This window comes from Suncus etruscus, chromosome 1, assembly GCF_024139225.1.
Source record: "Suncus etruscus isolate mSunEtr1 chromosome 1, mSunEtr1.pri.cur, whole genome shotgun sequence".
In the NCBI taxonomy this organism is placed as follows: Eukaryota; Metazoa; Chordata; class Mammalia; order Eulipotyphla; family Soricidae; genus Suncus; species Suncus etruscus.
In genome coordinates, this window is record NC_064848.1 from 43,797,138 (window position 1) to 43,813,864 (window position 16,727).

The window sequence follows — 16,727 nt, forward strand, 5'->3', positions numbered from 1 at the left end:
AATTGAGCATCATCAAAGAAGCAGCAGCAGTAGCATCACCAAAGGGAGTTAGTCAGCATGGAAGCCATTTAGGAAGCCTGGAAAAAGCAGCTGAAAGGGAGACAGAGCCCAAGAGAGCCAGAAGGAGTAGGGAAGTAGCTGCTAGGAAAAGGCTTAGTATAAAGGCTTAGAATAAAGTATAAAGTATGAGGAGATGTATATGGTAGTAAGGTTTGTGAAATAAAGCTGTCTGACTCCTGGAACTTCATCTGATTGCTTTGCGAATCTCTCCACCCTCAACCTGTAATCTTCAGACCTGCCAGACCAGAGGGGCTGTGGAAGCCAGGTCGAGCCCAGAAAGGCCTCACCATCCCCCTACCAACTCTAGGACTCATTAATTTATATTAAGACAACAATGCTGCTATGGTTTGAAAATCTATTTTTTTTAACCAACGACATTTTCACATCATTTGCCCTTAGTACTTAGCTATAAATGCTATTTACTCCACAAAATGGTATTCACATGCCAATACCATAGGAGATAATTTTTTAATATAAAGGTCAATCAACATTTTCTTTTGTTTTGTGTTGTTTGTTATAGGGCCACACCCAGCAGTGTTCAGGGGTTACTCCTAGATCTGCATTCAGGTGTTATTTTGAGTTTTTCAAGGGGGAGCACGAAGAATGATTAGGATCAAACTTGGGTTGGCTGCATGCAAGGGAATTGCCATACCCACTGTACTATCAATCAACTTTTTATATAAAGGGCTAGATAGCATACATTTTAATCTATGAGACTCACAGGGTTTCTGATGCAACCCCTTCACTCTACTATTGTAAGGTGAAAGCAAATTTAGATAGTCTATTAATAAATGAATAAGTTCATGTCTCCACAGTCTTATTTATAAACTTAGTAGCAGGCTGAATTTGGCCATAAACTGTAGATTACTGACAGCAAGAATCATGTTCTTGCTGATTTAGCAATTGTAGATATGAACATCTGAACATCTAAGACCTTCAGCTAAAAGAAGTATAGATCAGAATTTAGGTAGATGAAACATGAGGGTAGAGATAACAAATAAAGGAAGCATATGACACTGCTTGGCATTAATTTTTTAGACTCTTTACATTCTGGTAATCTACAAGAGCTTTTAGTACAAGGTAAGAAAATTTGAAGCCTCTAGCATCAAGAGAATCCCCCATCTGCCTTAAAGTCACAAATATCCATGTTCAGCTTGATTATCATAAAAACTATGAATGACTATCTTTACATGAACTGTGCTGGCTCTTTTTCCCTGAAATAAAATATTACAGAGACTTTATTTTTTTCATTCCCATTGCTTGTAGGTGGAGACAGGAGGCTGAATTCAGGCCAATAGAATGTGAGTGGAAATTATTTACATCACTTTTGGACCTGGCTCATAAAATCTCCCACTAGGTTGTCCATTATTTTTCTATCCATCTACTTGCTGGATTGAGCAACTTCAAAAACTATGTGTTGAAGATAGCAAACATTCTATCAGCTTGTCCATAATAAAATTTATAGAACTGAAAATACCTATCCTTATTCAAACATACAGAATTATCACTATAAACATTTATTGTATTAAACCATTTTATTTCAGATGGTATATGTTGTGATAGTTACTATTAATTTGGTAAATCCAAAGGAAATTTATCTGCACTCTAAGTAAATGAAGGTATTCCATTATGTAAAACAATTCTAGATAAGAATGTGGGATTCACCCAATTATAGAACATAAATTGAAATATATAGATCATGTACTTTTAAGTCTCAATAAACACTATTCTATTTAATAAATCACATTTTGGGATTATGTTTTATACATATAATTGTCAAAGCAATCTCAATTTTTTTTGCATCATAGACCTATTTCTCCTCTCAATAGTCCACAAATGGAAAGTTGGTGGTAACAACACTGCCACAGGCAACCTTTCAAAGATGTTTGAGGGGTCAGTAACAGCTGAGGCTGCAGTTTCATGTGTAGTTCACATGTATGGACTCCACGACCTACAGGAAGAATCATGGTGAGGGGTAGAGGGTGTGTCCTCATCGACATTGAGGCCAAGACCCAGACAAATTTTGTTCCTCAGGTCGGCTTTTGTAGTTAAAGGTGCTCATTTGGTCTCAACAGCTGCAGAACCCTCGTGTTAATTTACCTTCACTTCCAGGTAACCTGATGAACCACAGTAGCCTATGAATTCTCCATTTGACCCATCCTCTGGCTATAGGTAATATATTTTTGAATTTATCCAATTTTATTGTGCTGCCAATTATTGACCTATCGGCCTAACAAGAGACCACTTCTATAAAAATAAGTCACATCACTGGTTCCTATTATTTCTAAGAATTTGATAAAAATTGATCAGTTTACATATGAAGCTGCTTCAACAACCTGCAGTGTTGTTCTTCTGGAAAAAAACTTTAACTTAGTAATTCAATGTCTTCTCATTATAGTCATATCTGTTATTGTTTAGTGGGTGGAGCTTAGTGATGTGTGTCTTTTCAGGAATTTTTCTGTTTGTTTAAATTGTGTGATGTGTGTGGACATCACTGTGTTTAATCCTTCAATCCATGAAAAAGCTTCAAAGGGGGCCAGCAGTCGAGCTGGGGAACACCCACAAAATGTTTAGAGAGGGACGCATTCTCCATCTTGGGTTCTCCACCTCAGCTAGAGTCATAAACTCTTAGCTCTTTCTCTTAGATGAGATGTGTTCTAGTTGGACTGAGACACTACCACAGAAACCACTTCCATTCCCTCCCCTAGAATTATCAAATGTGTAAGGATCTTTGGGAAACTAAAAGCTTCCAGAGAAGGAAAAAAATAGGTTAAAATTCAAACAAACATAAGCAACATATAAACTTAATTGATTTAAATCAAAAGAAAGCTTATACTGGGGTAAAATCAAGAAAAAGTCAACTGAACAACACGAGAAACAAATCATGTTAGTTTATTTGTGGAGATTTTTATTCAGAAACTGATATGCCATTCCATTCCATTTGATTATTCAGCATCTCACAGTGCAATCACAGTAAAATTTATTTGAAAACCCATTTAAAACATTAAAATGTTTTCATTTCCATGTTTTTGAAGTGAAAAATCTACAGAAATAGTTATTGGCTCAGTGTAATTCCACCTGGACTTTGAGATATGATTATTAAATTGGTAAATACATTGTATCAGTTCAGGTATATAGTACATGTACAATAATGTGACTGTGTATTTATATTACAAAATTTTTGCCATAATGTTAGTTAATATCTACTACCTCACAAAATTGCACATTTTTTCTTGTAATGAGAACTTTTAAGAACAATTGTCTAGGGCCCAGAGAGATAGCACAGCGGCGTTTGCCTTGCAAGCAGCCGATCCAGGACCAAAGGTGGTTGGTTCGAATCCCGGTGTCCCATATGGTCCCCCGTGCCTGCCAGGAGCTATTTCTGAGCAGACAACCAGGAGTAACCCCTAAGCAATGCCGGGTGTGGCTCCAAACCCAAACCCCCGCCCCCCTAAAAAAGACAATTGTCTAAAGAGATAAATAACACAGAATTGTGTTAATCATCAAAATTATCTTAAAATGAAAGTTTTTACCTTTGACTACCTTTACCCATTTCTCCTTCCCTATTCTCTTCTTCTGCAATCAATAATCTATTTTCATCAATCTATCCATCAATCTATTCTCTGTATTAGTACAGATTTTATGGAAAGATTTTGTAAGGTGATATTAGATTTGAGTTATTATGCACAAGGAACCAAACCATATAATGTTGATATTGTTATACATGAAACCTGACAAAGCTCAGTTTGATTATAAACAACCTAATATGGTTTACGAGGCTACATGCGTGTAATAAACTATAACTTCTAATGTATTTTAAAGAAAAGGTGTCCTAAGATATTTATTAGTATGATGACACCAACAATTTCTAACCTTTCAAAATATGAAGTCTTACCCTTTGCTATAACTTAGATAAACTAGAGGGTGATATATTTAGTGAAATGAGTCAGAAGTAAAAAGTCAACTGTCCATGATTATTTTCATATGTGGCATATAAAGAAATAAAGTAAAGAAATGTATATTATCCAGTTAAAACAAAACTTTATATTTTGATAACAAAACTGAGGATAATTGCCAGAATTAGGGGAGGAAGGTTGGGGAATAGAAGGCAGACTGGAAAGTTACATAAAATGGAGGGTCTTTGGCATTAGTGGCGATTGTGTTGTAGAAACTTTGTACATCAAAAACATAATTTTCGACACTATTTTTTTAGAGGGCTGTATCTATCAATCTTTATTGGGCAAATAGTGTAAGCAGGAATAATAGCAGCAGAGCAACTTGTTAGTTTACAGAAAGAAATAAATGTTTAGTTAACATTTATAAAAATGTATTTATTAAATGAATGGTGCATTTAAGATCTGATAAAAATAAGAATATAAAAGACGTTTTTGGTAGTTTAGTTTTTTTTTAAGAAAGTCATGGGTATTTTATTTATTTTATTTATTTTAATTTTTATTATGATCATAATGGGTTACATATCTTTCACTATAGTATTTTAGGTACATGTTGTGTTAAATAATTAACGATGGGGCTGGATGGCGGTGGATTTCTCTCCGTGCCATTCCAGTCCACGTCGCTCTGCAACCTCCATGCAGCCAGCGAGTCCCAGGCCCAGGTGAAATCACTCACTCACAGTCAGGCGTCAGGAAGCAACAACTTTATTCAAGCCCTAGCCACCACGTGTGTGTGTGGCCTATACATAACCTTTCAAGCACAGCAATATTTTGCTAGCCCTGCATCTTATTTCCTGTTAGCCATCTTCCCTTTGGGCTCCATGCTGGTCAAAGACCAGAACACAGAAACCCAGAAGCCAGAGCGCACAGCAGCGCAGAAAGGGCCAAGAGCCAAAAAGGCGCAAAAAGCCAAAAAGGCCGAATTCCCTTGGTCCAAGCCTTATCTAACATTTCCCAGACCCCTCCCAGGAATGGGAGGGTTTTACAGGTAAGGTTACACCTACTATCCGGTTCCCAAGACCCCTCCCAGAAATGGGTGGGTCTCAAGGTTTAAAATAGCGTGGGACAAACCAACATCTGAACTTTAAAAGTTTACAGAAGCCAATGTGGGTGTACCTATTTTAAACCTTGAGACCCACCCATTTCTGGGAGGGGTCTTGGGAACCGGATAGTAGGTGTAACCTTACCTGTAAAACCCTCCCATTCCTGGGAGGGGTCTGGGAAATGTTAGATAAGGCTTGGACCAAGGGAATTCGGCCCTTTTGGCTTTTTGCGCCTTTTTGGCTCTTGGCCCTTTCTGCGCTGCTGTGCGCTCTGGCTTCTGGGTTTCTGTGTTCTGGTCTTTGACCAGCATGGAGCCCAAAGGGAAGATGGCTAACAGGAAATAAGATGCAGGGCTAGCAAAATATTGCTGTGCTTGAAAGGTTATGTATAGGCCACACACACGTGGTGGCTAGGGCTTGAATAAAGATGATGCTTCCTGACGCCTGACTGTGAGTGAGTGATTTCACCTGGGCCTGGGACTCGCCGACTGCATGGAGGTTGCAGAGCCACGTGGACTGGAATGGCATGGAGAGAAATCCACCGCCATCCAGCCCCATCCTTAATTATTTAACACAACATCTGGCGCTCCGAACTTTGACCTGAATCCTGGACCCAATAAAACAGCAAATATGGTAATATTTCTGCTCTTCTGTTTGATCTTCGCTTTGTTCAAATGCAGTCAGCCCAAAGTGTTTGGCCACGTGAAGCCATGTTCAAAGATGGCCGTTACCCCTTCTAGGGTAAAAAGGGCAATTAAAAGAGGAGAGGTGGAAGCTTGCATCACCTCTAGCCCAGGCCCAGGCCCAAAACTGAAACTTTGTTACAAAAAACAAAAACCTCGGCCTGTATAAAAACTGATTAAAAGCTTAAATTGGAAACGGAGGAGAAAAAAGACTGTATTTAAAGTGGACTAATTTTCTAAAAATGACCTGCGGCTTGAATTTGGATTTCGACTTTGAAAATTTCGGACTGAACTTTTAGTTTAAATAACTTTGAACTTTGAACATCCAAAAGCGCCCTGTGAGGTGTGGCCGAAAACTGGCTTGCTAAGTGCTGCCCGGAGGAAAAAAGCGGCGAAAAGCTCCTATCAGCCCAAAAGCAGAAACGCCTCGGCTCAGCTCAGCTCAGCTTTTGCTCCGCGGCAAGCCTGAAATCCATCCTCCACATCACTAAGGTAAAACAGCAGGAGCAAACCGGCAGCGGGCAGCGGAACCTGCGACCTCATGGTCAACAAAATCATCTGCGGGGCCTGAAACCATGAAAGAAAGCCACGTGGTGAGATCAGCGTGGAACAAACCAGCAAGTTTACAGAAGCCACGTGGTGAAATCAGCGTAAAACAAATTAATCATTTAAACTATGATTTTAGGTGTAGGAACTAAGCAAATAGTCATATATTTCACTCATAGTTGGTAATGGAATAAGTTTTAATTAGTTAGTGGTTAAAAAATAAAAAAAGGGAGGTAATACAGTTTAACATCTAATTTCTAACCACCTGCATCTTTGTCTTAGTCATTTTCTTTATGATTTAAATGTGTTTTGTTGTCTTTCATAGTTAATATTTTCAATTGCAAAAAGTTTTACTGTGTATTTTAATGTACTTAGCCTGTTTTTAAAATGTATGTTATGCATGTATGCTAAAGTACTTGTGTATAGAAAAGGTTTAGGAACAATAAAGTTCCCCCAATATAGTTTAAAAGTATAGGAACATGAAAGTTCCAAAATAGTGCTTGGTAAAAAAGCATTAATAGAGTTTTAGGTTACAGGTGTAAAGTATATTTTGCAAAAATATGTTTTTGAAAAGGGCTGGTATATTAATTTTCACTCTATTACGTTGGTGCATAAAAATATTAAGAAAAGGAGGAAATGTGGGTGTACCTATTTTAAACCTTGAGACCCACCCATTTCTGGGAGGGGTCTTGGGAACCGGATAGTAGGTGTAACCTTACCTGTAAAACCCTCCCATTCCTGGGAGGGGTCTGGGAAATGTTAGATAAGGCTTGGACCAAGGGAATTCGGCCTTTTTGGCTTTTTGCGCCTTTTTGGCTCTTGGCCCTTTCTGCGCTGCTGTGCGCTCTGGCTTCTGGGTTTCTGTGTTCTGGTCTTTGACCAGCATGGAGCCCAAAGGGAAGATGGCTAACAGGAAATAAGATGCAGGGCTAGCAAAATATTGCTGTGCTTGAAAGGTTATGTATAGGCCACACACACGTGGTGGCTAGGGCTTGAATAAAGTTGTTGCTTCCTGACGCCTGACTGTGAGTGAGTGATTTCACCTGGGCCTGGGACTCGCCGGCTGCATGGAGGTTGCAGAGCCACGTGGACTGGAATGGCATGGAGAGAAATCCACCGCCATCCAGCCCCATCGTTAATTATTTAACACAACAGGTACATATTAACTTTGAATCAGGGGAATACCCATCACCAAATTTGTCCTCCCCCATCCCAGTTTCATTTCTGCAACCCATATACCCCACCATCACTGCCCCCCCACCCCGGCTGCTAGAGTAGGTGGTCCCTTCTTTGTCTAGCTTACTATTAGAGGTCATATATCTGTTTGGTCCTGGTACCCTCCCTTATTTCCCCCTCTATTTAAGAGGCAGAGCTACATAAATAGAGTTATGTGGTTTTGTTTGAAGGAAAGAAAAACAATATATAATGGGGTACAAAATAAGAAAAAAAAAACACACACACAAAAAAGTCAAATATGCTGAAAATGGGCGGAGACCTTCTAGAGGCTTTCAACCTCAGTTTGAGAGAGGACATGAAAAAGGTAATTGAAATACCACAACAATACAGAAAGAAATATCAAATTAAATATCCAGTGAGCATTACTGCAATAAAGACAAGCACCACAAATCATGCCAGAGTGCAAAAAGAAAAAGATAAGATAAGATAAAATAAAATAAAATAAAATTGGAGATATCAACTTCAATATCTACACCAAAATAAAGACGTCAAAAAATCGATCAATCAATAAATAAATGTGTGGAAAGATGATTATTTTGTGTTTTTTTTCTCCCCCCCCCCTGCATAAGCACATTAAGTATTTGGGAAATTATAGAGAAAATTCCTCTGGCCTAGGAGTTACAGGGTTTTCCACCCCTGAAGTATAATGTCATGGGATTAACTGTAGACTCCTTGTATGATCATTTACTCTCCTCTCGGTGCATTTGTGGTGTATGGAAGACTTCTGCTTCATCTTGGATGGTAAAATATGACCTCTGTATCTAGAGATCTTGGTGACTGTGCAGCTCAAGGAATGGAGCTTATAATACAGTCTTTCTTTGTGGTTCTAGCAGTTATGCTTCTTCAGTGTCGTTTTAATCCATCTTTTGTAATTGGTGGTCTTGGTCATTATGTTGCTCCTAGGATGGAGCCTGGGATAAAGTCTTTCGTTCTGTTTCAGGAAGACCGATTCAGTTGCGGTTGTCTCAGTCAGACCTCTGGAGTTGGAGATCTTGTTTGTTGAACAGATCGTAGACCAAAAGCTAGGCTAGAGCTTGTTGTTGTTGTTGTTGTTGGTGGTGGTGGTCCCTGGATGTATACTGTTCCATCCTGGTTGTAACATCCAGTCATCTGTATATTGCAATCTTGGCTTTTGCACGGATCAAAAGGGTGACATGTTTTCTGATGTTGTCTTATCATTGGCTAATGAGGAAGGACAACTTGCTCTTAGATCAAGTTGTTCCCATTTCCTCGTTGTCAGGTTATAAATTTAGAACTGGCGCATGTTGGGATCAGAGCAACATTATGAATGCCCTGGAGGGGATTTGGTTCCTGGTGCTGTTGTGGAGAACTCTGTCATCTCTATGTCTGGGATCCAGGAGTCAAGGCTGGATGGTAGGTGTCTGGTTCCCTGGAGTCTAAGTTGGTTCCACATGACAAAGGTTCAGGGTGGGAGATGTCCCTGTGTTGTAAAGAAGTATGAGTTCTTATCCCTTGTAGAGAAGAGCTTGTTTTTACATGTAAAATTTCCCCTTTGTTTAATATGTCTTTGCAGGAAGAAGTGGTGCTACATTGTATTGCTGGTGGCTTTTTGGGGGTGGAGAGAGAAGAAAACAGACACACGACAAAAACTAAAAATATATATACTCACACATATCTAAAAAAAAAGTTTCTCTTTTTTTTTAAAAAAAAAAAGATTAAATAAAAGATGTAATTAAAGAAATAAAGTTGGTCCAGGAGAGATAGCATGGAGACAAGGCGTCTGTCCTTCCTGCAGAAGGACGGTGGCTCAAATCCAGGTATTCCACTTGGTCCCCCAGTGCCCACCAGGGGCGATCTCCGAGCATAGAGCCAGGAGCACCCTCTGAGCAAAAACAAATCAAATCAAAAAACAAAAACAAAAACTAAAACAAAACAAAACAAACAGGACAAGAATAAAAAAGAAAAGAAGAAAAAGAAAGAAAAAAACAAAAAAGGGAGAAAGTGAAACCGGAGATTATTTTACATTTGGGGAGAAACAGGGTAAGAGGTAGTGTTATATAGGTCTATACTTATGATGAAAGTATAGGCTTCTCCATTGTCTTTTGAGACAGGCAGGGAGGTCTTGGGTAGAGTTCTTGCAGTGGGGGTCCTTTGGAGCTAGTTCCGGTATCAGTTAGGGAGAGGTGATTAGGAGGGCCACACTGCATGAGTCAGTCGGGGTGTTGGTTGTATTTTCTTGCCGAGAACGAGGTGAGAGCTTGAGTGGGTGAATTTTTGACACTATTTTAACCATGTTACCGGGATAGCAATAAAATATTTTTAAATTCTGTCTTCTCTAGAACTGCAATAATATTATGTGGTGATGATGAATATACAATTTCCATTCACCAAGATATCATTACATAAGAACAATACAGTTACAAGAGATGATAATGGCAGTACATATTTTGATAATGGTTTATATTCAGAATCCTAAAAATTACTTATAAAAAAACCAGTGATCAAAACATGAGAAAGCTATGGGCTAGAGAGTAGTACAAGGCATAAAGTGCATGCCTTGTACACAGTCAACCCTGCTTAATTTTCAGAATTGCATAGTCCCTTGAGCCTCTTTTTTCCAGTAACTCAGGATATGGTACTGGATGCTCCAAGACTGCTTGGGTGGTCCTGATAATATTCTCAGCACTGCAAGGCCAAAGTATCTGACAGTTTCGATTAAAGTGAACATTCACATGTTCTGTCCAACAATTATAATGCAACCTGCATATAAGCACCAGACACAGAAGTGAGTATGTATGCTCTAAGATACTAGTATGAATCTTTTTCAGAATCATTATTTTTTAATTCTAAAGTATAAAGTTATTGATTATGCCTCCATAATAGAACTGGAATATGTTTTGGTATAGTCATGCATTAGAAAAAAATTCAGCAATAAAAGTAAAATACTTCTTTACACAGTGCCATGGATAATTGTATAATCTTAGTGTGTGTGAAGTAAGCCAAACACCAAGAGAAAATACTGTAGTATTCTATATATTATACTCCTGAAGAAGCAAAACTTCTTTGTGGTGTTAGGAGTCAGAATAGAAGTTACATCTGGGAAGGAAATTATATCTGGAAGGGATTATGAGTGAGGAAATTAAGGGTGCTGGTGTAGCTCTATTTCTTGGAGTTGGGTGAAATTTATTGCTCGAGTAACTTTGTGAAAATTTTCTGAGCTGTGCACTTATGATTTACCTACTTTCTCCATGTTACACATTAAAGCAAAGTTTACTAGCAAAGGAAAAGAATATAATTTCTGACATCAAATTACTGGTTTCATATTGCTGTGTTCTTTACTAGTAATAATCCCTGGGAAAATTGTCTAGCCGTTTTGTTTCAGATGAGTCATCTGGAAAGAGGAGATAATACATTACTCAAAGACTGTTAGGAGAATAAATATGACAATGAATATACCAAGCTCTGAGAAAAGGACTAGCACATGTTTAGCATTCTATAAATGTTAGCTATTGTCATTCTTACCATTTCCTCTTGGGAGGACCCATTGATAAATATTATCTTAAAATGTCACTGGATCCTTAGGATAACACAGACAACCATCTGATGTTTTTATATAGATTTTTTTTTTTTAGATTTATTATTTTCTGACTCCTTGGCCTTCTAACAAGGGAGTTTCTCTGGAAAAAAAAAGTACAACTTTCAAAGTAAAAAGAAAATTTATTTGAAAATCATGGTATAGGTTCAACTAAAATAAATATTACTACAAAGGACATCTGTAAGTAGGTAAAGAACCTGAGAAGAGAAATAAGATTCAGTACAAATTATGCAAAGGGTGAGTTCTTGTTTTTGTTTTTGTTGTTTTTTGTTTTTTTTGTTTTTTTTTTTTTTGTCATACCCGGCATCGCTCAGGGGTTACTCCTGGCTCTATGCTCAGAAATCGCTCCTGGCAGGCTCAGGGGACCATATGGGATGCCGGGATTTGAACCGATGACCTTTTGCATGAAAGACAAATGCCTTACCTCCATGCCATTTCTCCAGCCCTGGAGGGTGAGTTCTTATCTTTAAAGGATTAGTAATTCTAAGATTCAACTATTCTCACATGTTACGATGGAAAAATTATTTAGTTTTGTGTGTAATGGGTCTCATTTTTAATTGAGTACTTTTTACTCATAACATTAAAAGTGTGTCCTTTTAGTATATTAAATTTTATACGTCAGTATATATTTAAAATGGCTTATATTTCTGTGTTAATACTTTATCTCTTATATATACAAAGTCATCCTGTTTGCCTTTATATTTGAAATTTAGCTTAGAAAATTCAAACTCCAACTACAAATGTTGAGTTAGAAAATTTAAACCAGAACTTGGAACTTGATCAATATTGGTACTTGATTTAAAACCTTCATGTATCAATTCTAACCACAGTGCTTTTGAAAAACGAATGCCCATATTCAGTGTTAGGAAACTCAGCATTGTTATATACTGCTATGAGAATCTTAGAAAGAACTATAGTTTGAGCAGTCCCAAATGCCATCTGTTGTGGCAATACCACTTTCTAACAATTCTTTATTTTTTAACTGAAAACTTAAAAAGAGATGTCTACTATATTTTGTTCATTACTATAGTATCAGAGTTTAAAACAGTTGCTGGAGCATACTTAGTGTTGAAAAACTATTACTTATATTAGTGAATTACTGTAAGAATGAAAATTATTGGATGCAAATTCTCTAAATGCACATGACTTAAAAATAATCAATTAAAGGTATAAAACCAAAATAATTAGTATTCTGAGCTATTAAGATTGATCGGTATGTTCTGCAGCTTTAATTGTAGGAAAAACAAGCCAATTATTTCAAACAGCTCACAGATGTGAGTTTCTTCTTGCGCTGATCTTTTTAATGTGATTTGAATGAGAGACTATAAAACAACCCACTAAAGGCAAATGCCCTGGACTTACCACGGAGAGGAGTGAGAGGCACATTTTGTCTCCATCCCAAGTGTGATCGTGTCAGTATGGTGAGATATCGAAAGGCTGGTATGATGAAGAATTATTTTCTGAGTTGGGCTATCACTTACTTTGGCAGGAAAAATGTAGACAAGCATGCCAGCAAGATTTTCTGAATGAAGGCAATGATCAAAGTCCCCCTCCTCATAAATCAGTGTCTTGACTCTGCCAGACCTAGGTTACTTTGTTTAATAAGGTTTTCTTGTATTGTACATTGAAAATAAATCTTGGAATTATATTATGGCATAGTTACTTAAGATGTCCCAGATTCTGAAAAAAATTTCTAATATTGTAACAAAATTATTGGGGCCATTTATTTCCTTCACTCTCTTTATTTCTTTCAAACTATTTTGAGAAAGAATAAAATATTTTTTAAAAATGTAAAAAAAAAAAAACCCACCCAAAAACCAAACTAACCCTGCTCTTCCCCACCATTTTTTTCTTTTGTTTCCTCTTCTTTTTTTTATTTTTTTATCATTTAAGTAGGGGCTCCTGCCTTTTTTTTTATAGAACCTTGGAATATGAATTACTTTGTATTACCACATATTTCAGCATTTTTCTATTAAAAATAAGAAGAAAAGAAAAAAGAAAGGATGAGGGCCAGGAGCCAAGTGGTCTCAGATGCATTGATGAAGAAAAAAGAGACAGAACTCAGTATCCAAGCCAAATTCAATGACAATAGAACCAAGAGACCTAAACTTTAACAGTCTAAACTTAAAAGGGCCTGTTATACTGGCAGGTCAGGGGCAAAGGGTGGTGAATGCACTCTGGGATTATTGGTGGAGGGAGGTCAACACTGGTGGTGGGAATGGCTCTGATTCACTGTATATCTGAAACTCAACTATGAAGGACTTTGTAGATCACAATGGTTTCAATTAAATAAAATATTTTTAAAAAGCAAAAAAAAAAAAACAACAAAAACGTTGAATGGTAGTGCCTGTTTAAATTGTTGGGTTGTATTAACTATAAAATTATTTGGTACCATTTAAAATCTTAATAAATCTTCCAAATACAGAGCTGCTAGTTTTAATACGTCTAATGGCACAGGGCTACAAAATGTTTATGAAGTTTCCTATGCTTTATTTCTACTATTCTACTTGCTCCCCAATAAACACAGCTAATAGTTTAATTGCATATAGATTTATATTTTTCTTTAAGTGGTTTTATTATGGGGGCAGGATATAGTATTGCAGGTAGGGTGTTTGCCTTATATTGACAGACCACAGTTTGATCCCTTGCATCCCATATTGTCCCCAGAGCCTGCCAGGATTAATTTCTGACTGCAGAGCCAAGAATAACCCCTGTATGGCCCAACCCCCAAATTATTTTTATTAAAGTTTTTTATTAAATTTTAATTAATTTTTATTAAAGTTTGGATTATATGGCTATATTAGTGCCAAAGTATTTGATATTGACCCACAAAATTACTAATACATCATGACTTAAGTGCCAATAACTCTCTATACTGTACCTATGTAACCTTCTAGTTTATTACTTATTTCCTTTTACCTCTCTCTGAGAGTTTGGTAATCAGTTTGGGAATCCAAGTCAAGAGTTTTTTACTAATATTGTCTTTTCCTTGTTCCATATACAAGTGAGATCATCTTGGATTTGTTTCTCATCATTTACTTTTCTCATCATGATACCCTTCAGTTCAACCATATTACAGCAAATTGCATAATTTTGTCTTTTATGAGCATCATTCCATTCCATTATATAAGCCAGTAATTATATATACATATATATAACACAACTTTATTCATTCACCATGTCCTGGTTATTATACCAAGCACTGCAGTGGACATAAATGGGAATATATCTTTTGTAATTAATTTTTCAATATCACATTTTTTGGTAAATGACAAAAATGGAATTCAGGGTCATGTGGAAGTTCTATTATTACTTTTAATGAGATATCTCCAAACTTTTCCATAAAATTTAACCAGTGGCATTCAGTGGATGATGGTTCCTTTTATGCTTTTTTACTCTCCATAGAGTAATGATGCTTAGAACATATAAAAGTTTTTCTAAATGAATTTTGGGGAATGAGGCACACCAAGTGGTAATCATGGGCTATTTTTGGCTCTGTGCTCATCAATGACCCCTGGCATTGCTCAAAAGACCACATGTGCTGCCAGGGATAAAAGTGGCATTAACTGAATTGTAATGCTTAATCACCCAACTTTTCTACAACCCCTAAAAGTTTTCTATGAATTAAAAATAGCAAAGATGTCTACATTTCTTTGCTTCTTTAACCCACTTAGTATAGAAATTCATACACACTAATATTTAAAACTAATTTAAACTTTAATAGTGATAATACTGCATTATGATGGAGTTATACCATGATACAGTTATATTATTAGACAATTATTACCCTATTAATGGATATGTAATCTAATTCCAAATCTTGCTTATTTATGCATCAATCCCATATATGGTTTTTTTGTTTTGTTTTTTGGGGGGCACACCAGGTGACACTCAGGGGTTATTCCTGGCTATGTGCTCAGAAATCTCTCCTGGCTTGGAGGACCATATGGGACGCTGGGGGATCGAACCACACTCTGTCCTAGGTCAGCTGCTTGTGAGGCAAATGCCCTACTGCTGCATCACTGCTGTGGCCCCATAACCCCATATATGTTTTGACCATGCATGAACCCAGCTTCATGTATGAGTGTTTTTTCTTTTTAAGAATGGATTCCCAGTTTGTCATTCATGAATTAATGTTAGGATGTATTTTAAATGTAGTGGTATTTACTCATTTTTTCTTATAGAAAATAACATTTGTTTAGTGAGTTAACAGTAGTCCAATTTCAGAACTTTCAGATTGTGTTTGGGTACCTGTTGTCTTGGTCACCTGCAGCACACAAAAATGCATCATCTTACTCAGGCTGGTACTTCCCACTGTGACAATGTCTGGATGTCCCTGAAACAGGGCACAAAAAGCACGGACCTGTTTTGTGACATTCCTCAAAGTGGTTAGACTTCAAGAGATAGTGGAGGTACTTGTACAGATGACAACGATCCTTTGTGAATAACAATGGTCCTTTGCATTTTCATCTTAGTCACCATGTTGGTGATAGGAACTGGCCCTCAGATGGAGACATTGTTATTTAATTGGCATTTCTTGTCAGTGTAGATGTTCTCTATGACCTCTTTGAGTATTTTGAACATTAAGACTGATGTTCTGTTATTTTTTTGAGCTTTTTAATGCTCAAGTAGAATAATTTTCAAATATGGTTAGCTTCTTATGATAAAACATGTTTAATTTGGTTGTTTGCCATCTCACTGGCCATCTAGAAATAAAGCTGCATTGTGAATTTAGTAGATGATGTTAAATTACTGAACCAACAACACAGTGAGTAGGGTGCTTGCCTTGCACGAAGCCTACCTGTTTAGATCCCCATCATCCCATTTGGTCCTCCTGAGCAATACCAGGAATAATGCCCAAGTGCAGAACCATGAGTAATCCCTGAGCACTGTCGGGTGTAGCCCCAAAACAAAAACAAAATCAAAATAAGGTTACACATTGTTGAAAAGATAACATGGTACAGCCACTATATAAATCATGTACAGTAAATGCTAAAATCATTAATGTATGAAAGGAAAATAGTGCTTCCCTTAACAAGGGTGAAAAAGATTTCAGCTTCCAACAGGCATACTATTACTGCATTGCCACTTAATTTAAGGCATCTAAAAATACTTTATTTTTCTGGAAAACAACCCAAGTGTCCAATAACAGAAGTGGATAAAGATATAGTATATAAACAATGAAATACAATATAGCTATTAGAAAAGATATAATCTTGCATTTGGCTAAGACATAGTTGCTGGGTGCCATGCTAAGAGAAATGCCAGAAGGAATGACAAATACAAGATGATCTCTCACTCATGGGTAATATGTAAAGACACAATGCAAGGCAATAGACAACACTTAACCCAATGTTTTCCAAAGTGGGTTGATACCTCTCCTCATGAAGCCAAGGGGTAATAGAACTATCTAGAAGAAGAGATAGAAGCCTAAGTAATGGTATGGAGGCCATGTGGTACCAGGGGTGTGGTACCTGTACAATTTCTCCAGTTCAGTTTTCTATTTTCTTTTGTAATTGCATTTTCCTCTGGTGATTGATGATGTTGAAAATTTTTTCAAGTGGATACTGGTCCTTTCTTTATCTGAAGATGTATCTACTTCATTCCTATGTCTAAATGGGTTGACTGGTTTTTGTTATTTAGTCTTTCA

At 37.1% G+C, this 16,727-nt stretch overlaps 1 non-coding gene across 1 annotated transcript; it reads left to right on the top strand.

Annotated features, from left to right (window-relative positions):
* Positions 1 to 16,078: 16,078 nt before the first annotated feature.
* LOC126033161 (U6atac minor spliceosomal RNA) lies at positions 16,079 to 16,199 on the top strand. The gene has a single exon (XR_007504312.1). It is a non-coding gene; the product is annotated as a U6atac minor spliceosomal RNA (small nuclear RNA).
* Positions 16,200 to 16,727: the final 528 nt, after the last annotated feature.